Source organism: Mesoplodon densirostris, chromosome 13 (genome assembly GCF_025265405.1).
Source record: "Mesoplodon densirostris isolate mMesDen1 chromosome 13, mMesDen1 primary haplotype, whole genome shotgun sequence".
Classification (NCBI taxonomy): Eukaryota; Metazoa; Chordata; class Mammalia; order Artiodactyla; family Ziphiidae; genus Mesoplodon; species Mesoplodon densirostris.
Window position 1 is genome coordinate 22,183,773 of NC_082673.1, and position 5,278 is coordinate 22,189,050.

Consider the following 5,278-nt stretch of genomic DNA (forward strand, 5'->3'; position numbering starts at 1 on the left):
TGCTTTTATAGAACTGTCACCTAATACAGCTTGCTCTTCTGCAGGGTTCTAGCCTAGAGTTTGTCAGGTCAACTTGTAGCCCAGAAATAATAAACCATGTGCTAACCCATCTGTCTTCTAGAGCAGCAGTCCCCAACACTTCTGGCACCAGGGACCATTTTGGTGGAAGACAATTTTTCCATGGATAGCGGCGGCGAGGGGTGGTGGGTGGGGATAAGGGGAGGGGATAGTTCAGGTGGTAATGCGAGCAATGGGGAGTTACGGGGAGTGGCAAGTGAAGCTTCGCTTTCTTGCCCACTGCTCACCTCCTGCTGTGCGGCCCTGGCCACAGACCAGTACCGGTCCTTGGCCCGGTGGTTGGGGACCCCTGTTCTAGAGGATCTCTACCCGAGAAAACACAGGTCCTTCAAACCACTGTATCCCCTGGTCCATGCAGGTCCAGTTTCCATTCAGTCCTGAACCACTGGCTCCGTGTCTGCTCAGCCCTTCTAAGTTGCATGATACTGGGTATTTGCTCTTCTCCCCACCTTTCCTGGATGATCCACCTATTTTCTCACCTGAGTTTCACCTCCCTGATCATCAACGGATCAAATGGACAGCAACTTTGTGAAGCCTGTAACAGTGATTACAATTTCCTACTGAACAGGCTTAAGTCCCAACAGGCTTACAACCTTTTCCTTGGTACTTCATTCCCCAAACTTTTGCTCCAGCCCTTCTCATTACTACACACACCCTCTGGTCCTATAAATTCAATTCTTTGGAAACAGCATTTGTTTTCCTAGTCATTTATTTTCTGCAGATTCAAGAGATTTAAAACACATTTCTAAGAAAATTCAAATTTTGTGTGTTCCACAAGTGTTCCCTCATTGGTTTAATCAAGAAAAAAAATACTTAATGAAGACATTTCCTAACTCCAGCCAACTTGAGCAAACATGAAAATGGACTGCATCCTTGAGTCCCATGCTACAGTGAATCCTGAGTAAACAACTTCTAGATGTGTTAAACACCCAGCAGTATTCAGTCTGCCACTTGTTGGAATCACAATTGCTTCACAGTGTTGGTTTTTTTCCCTGCTCTCAGAACAGTGACTTGTTGTGCTTCCAGCCCATACACGAATATTTTGAATGAGTCTGACTTTGCAAAGACAGCATTTGCAGCTGAAAATAGGAAAACATGACCATCTGTTCCTCCCTTCATGGTTCAATCTGACAATATCCTAACACAGCTGTCTTCCTCTTTGACTCCATCCTACTCGGCCCACCTGCCTCATTCCACCAGTTTCTCACTTAAGCTTCTTCACTTACATTTTGTCTCTCCACATTCCTCTCCTCCTACTCACTTATCACTACTTTCCTCTGTTTTATCGCTTCACGATTCTTATAATCCTCAGGAGTACCTAATGAATTGCTTGCCATTTTCCATCCTCCCAACCCCCGCTTTTTCCCTCAACCCCTCTGCCTAGCTCATTCTGCACTCCTCAGCCACTACCTAACTTCACGTGGGAGAAAGAAAACAGGAAAGGAGCTCCATACCTAAGCTTCTAGGATCAATGTAAAGTTAGCTGGAAGTATGGAGATAAGCCCTAGGTCCTGGGGAGGGAGAGGGGCATAAGGAAAAGTGATGGGGAGGAATGCATAACTGACACTGGTGGCAAGAGTAATTTTCACCTCTATCTCTACAAATTTCCAATGAGTCATTTACCAACTATGGGAGAGGTGGTAGAGGATACCAACTGCCACCACCACCAGAAGTCAGAAATTTCACAAGTTGCCCAAATATCAGAGAGGCACCTTGAGTTTTCATTTGTCCATTCAGTGGAACTCCCAGTGACTGACAATTTTAGGAAACACTTGGCAAATATATGAAGGAGAGACTGATTTTAATAGCATGGACCCAGAACCTAGACTTCTTACTAAGTAAATGTATGATTTTGCCCAATTTCCTTAACCACTCTGGGTATCAGTTTCTTGTCTGCAAAAGGAAGTAATAATAGCATCTCTTAGGGATGTTGAATAATAGTAGATAAGAAGAATGTTAAAAGGTTGGAATTAGTTAATACATATAAGGCACCTTATAAAACAGTGCCTGGAATTCAGTATAAATATTAGTTACTAATATTGTTGTTGTGTTGTTTTATGAAATATGTATTTATAGTCTTAGATAACTCAGAGAGAATAGTTAAATGGCTTTTGCTTCTTTATGGGGAGTGCTATCTAATAGCACAGAGGTTCTACTTATTCACTTATTTATTGAACAAAGATGAATAAGTCCCTTCTACATGAAAGGTACTTTCAGGATGCTTTCTATACAATGGTTTAACTATAGGGATGATCTCCAACCATGTGAAGGTTCCACACTAATAAAAACCAGTTCAGTTGGATGCTAGCAAGTGAAATACTTAGAACATTTACCCTAGTGTACTATAGGAAAGTCAAACTTTGAGGGGCAAAATTTGAGTGGGGAGGAAAGAGAAAGAGAGAGGAAAACTACCTCAGGACTGTCTTAGGGTCAGTTCAAGTTCAGCTCTAACTTTTTCTTACAACTGTTACCTTTGCAGTTTCACAATGTCAATAGATAGTAGAAGGGAACATAAGTACTCATAATGAAATAAAACACGAAGCCATCAGGGATTGACACTAGGAGGACAGGGGGAATCATTGGACAGGATCAATCATTTGATGATGTTGATTTCTTACTGGCACCTCTGAGAGCTGTTTTCCTTTTAGCCTTCTGATTTAAGTGCAGACAAAATTCCTTTCTCTTGGTTCCCCTTGGTAAAACTGAGACCAGGCAGAGTCTGATAAACACCAAGGAAATCAAAATGAGGAAAAACAGAGAGAGTATAAATTAATTGGCTTATTAAAGGAAGGTTTCTTATTTTCAATCTAGTTAACTTCAGTCCAAGATCTCCAGGCCCTCCCATTACTCATGAGGTCCTCTAAAAAGTGATGAGACACTACCCCCAAAATTCTCCCTTTTCACCTACAGGCTTTTCCTCCTATCCCAGTTTCTAGACTAAGAGACTCCTCTTCCTCTAGTTAGATATATCTTGAAAGCTATCTTTAATAAATACCTATTTCCAGCATACAGTATTAATTGTATGATTGATATAACACTCACACATCATTCATATATACTAAAGAAGTATTTTTTGTTGATTTAGAAACAAAATGCGGGCTTCCCTGGGGGCACAGTGGTTGAGGGTCCGCCTGCCGATGCAGGGGATACGGGTTCGCGCCCGGTCCGGGAGGATCCCACATGCTGCAGAGCGGCTGGGCCCGTGGGCCATGGCCGCTGAGCCTGCGCGTCCAGAGCCTGTGCTCCGAAATGGGAGAGGCCACGACAGTGAGAGGCCCGCGTACCACAAAAAAAACAAAAAAAAGCAAAAGCAAAATGGACCTGAAGCCCTCAAAATCTCGGCCAGCATATATAGGGGATATGAAGCTATTTACTAAACCAGCAGAGTTGACTTTTAAATTTTTATTGTTGTAAATAATTTTTAAATAAAAAGAATTTTCCTCTTAATCCTAAGCAAGTTCTATATAATAGACACTCTGATTAATCAAATGTTTTCTATAATTGTCCTTGAATGAATATTTGTGTTAAATAAGACACGTTTCTCAGATGGGAAAATCAAGTTATTTAATAATTAAATCATCATTCATCTATCTCAAGGGTAAAATAAAAATATACCTTTATATTTTTCCATATTTCTAATCATATTTCTGTAAATATTGATAAATAATGAGCAATAGATTTCTGCCTCCTGGTGGCCATATGCGGTTCTAAAAGAAAAAAATAGCCTGTGTCTCTTAAAATACAGCAAAGAGATTTTGTTTTAGAATTTTGCTTAAAAAGCTACTCACTCTGGAAAGCAATGGTGGATCAGCTTGGTACCAAGAAGGGAAAAGTCAGCAGTGGTAGCCAAGAACATGAGTGCCTTTCAAGGACATTGTGGAGCACAATTCCCTTTTTATTCAACTGGATTGTAAGCCATAAATATATGCACATAAATTTGAGTCCTCAGGAAACTACTTTTGATTAAACTAAAATGTTTACCTGGTAATTCTAATATATTTGTCACAAATATCTTCCCCAAAGCCTCACAGTCCTAAGGTTACAGCATGATTTGCCTTTATTACCTTTAGCCAAGTGGAATATTCTTTATATACATTCTCCTGAGGTAAGGTCTCTTGTGTCAATCAGAGATGGTCAGAGAAATATATGCTTCTTTGTTTGGTTAAGTTCCTTTACTTGGCAATAGCATAAAACCCTTTGGGAAGTATCAAACCTGCCTTGACAGGAACATAGCATTGCTTACTAAAACTATATGTTAGAAATGCAGGAGATTTGCAAAATAAAAATATACTGAGGTTATTTTTAAAACTATGGTTTAACAAAATCTGAGTCAATTTTTGAAATGTTGCCTCAGTAGAAATAATAGTAAAATATGTTGTATGTCATGTCATTAATAAATATTTAACTTAAATACTTATAAGCTCATGATACAGAATAATTTTTGAATAGAAGAAGCATGTTTCAAAAGACAATCTTAGCCGCTAAGATTAATTTGTAAATATCTGTAATTCTGAAATTGTTAGATAAATTAACACAAGACTAATTAAGCAACTACATCACTTTTTTTTTCCAATATGAGGGTTTAGTTGGGAAAGAAAATATTTATGATTTATTCTACATATCTCACAATGTTCCTTTGATTAGTGCTGGTCTGCAAAAGGGAAAGAATAGAATGGCTATCATTTAAATATAAGTAATAAACATAATAACTTAACTGAACCCAAATCACTGAAGTGACTTGTATGTAAAATATTTTGTTAAACATTATCGGATTTTTTTTGTCTTTTTTTTAGCTATTGTTTTGAAATATAAAAGGATTGCATTATCATAGAAGAATGCCCTCTTATACAATTAAAGAACAATGAATTCATGAGAAGAAATAATATATTTGACATATAAGGATAAATATTCGTTTACTCATGACAGCTCTTTAATATAAATTTAAAAAAATGTTAATAGAAATATTTAAATATATATTAAGTAAAAAGTAGTATGATGAACTATCTAGTCATTACCCAGGTTCAACATTATCAATTCTTGGGGAATCTGGTCTCATCTACACTCCCACACTCTACAACTCAACTGGATTATTTTGAGGAAGGTCCAGACATCCTATAGTTTTAATTTTAAATACTTCAGTTTGCATTTCTAAAAAATAAAGACTATCCTATATATTATTACAGTAGCCTTATCACAACTA